Below are 1482 nucleotides of genomic sequence, written 5' to 3'. Positions count from 1 at the left end.
ACATTTTAATACTTTCATATTTACTAATTACTACTTAACATTTAAAAGACACCTAGAATTTAAGAATTTACATAATTCACTTTCTGATTACATTTGCAGGATATAATTTACCATATGAAATGGCATATTTTTTCTAAATATTTTACCACTTAATATAGCATTTTATTTTCAGTAAGTAGTAAGATGACAAAGGTTAAGTTTAAAAATCCAATGGTACTACAAAGTCTAATTTTTGTGTTCTGAGATTCATTTATTATTAAAATATATAATGACAAAAAAAGAAACTGATTTTCATATTCTTTCCCTTTCTGTCCAACGTTGCATCTGTGGATACTTATTTAACAATAACTAAGTAGAAGGTACTTTTCCAAGCTGCTTTGGTAAATACCTGAACTTGGTGAATCCTCACAATAATAATGGTAGGTATAATACCATTCTCATTTCATAGATGTTGAAACCAAGGCACAGAAAGCTTCAATAACTAGTCCAAGGCCACATGCTATGTGGCAGAGCCACAGTTCAAACTTGGGGAGTTTTTCTGTAGTAACTGTGCTTTTAGTCACAATGCTAAAATGCCTCTTTATAAAAGCTGCATTCGGTGTGCATAGTGTGCATACTGCATCTATAATATCTCTGTTCTGGTTTTGAGAGGCAACATTTTCTTGCATACCTAAACTTCTATCATCACTTTTATTTATTTATTTTTTTTAATTTTTATTTATTTATGATAGTCACACAGGGAGAGAGAGAGAGGCAGAGACATAGGCAGAGGAAGAAGCAGGCTCCATGCACCGGGAGCCTGATGTGGGATTCGATCCCGGGTCTCCAGGATCACGCCCTGGGCCAAAGGCAGGCGCCAAACCTCTGCACCACCCAGGGATCCGTATCATCACTTTTAATAACTACATGTTTTGCCATGAAGGTGATACACCTCATTCTACTTACTTTTGTCTGATGCTGGATTTTCAAACTATTTATCGTTTCTTTCATTTTATATAAAAATGTTGCAATGAGCCAATTTTACATTGCATATAACTTTTTTCCTTCTTTTGAATTTTATTTCCTGATGTTACTATACCCAAAATAGTTTGACTTGAGTATATAAAAGCACATTACTGACATATAATGTTTTATACTGCTTTTTAAATTTCATCATGTTATACTACCAGTGATGAAAGAATGTTAGACTTTCCTGATCAATATATGCCATCCCTCCCCGATCTAAACCCCAACTCTAAAATCTAGGTTTTAGATAGCAGACAAAAATATCACACAAAGAAGGAAGCCTGGGTGGCTCAGCGGTTTAATGCCATCTTCGGCCCAGAGCGTGATCCTGGAGACCTGGGATCAAGTCCCACATCGGGCTCCCTGCATGGAGCCTGCTTCTCCCTCTGCCTGTGTCTCTGCCCCTCTCTCTGTCTCTCATGAATAAATATAATCTTTAAAAAAATAATAATCACAAAAAAGTCAAGAGGGTCAATG

This window comes from Canis lupus, chromosome 27, assembly GCF_003254725.2.
Source record: "Canis lupus dingo isolate Sandy chromosome 27, ASM325472v2, whole genome shotgun sequence".
NCBI lineage: Eukaryota > Metazoa > Chordata > Mammalia > Carnivora > Canidae > Canis > Canis lupus.
Note: the sequence above shows the minus strand (reverse complement) of the source record.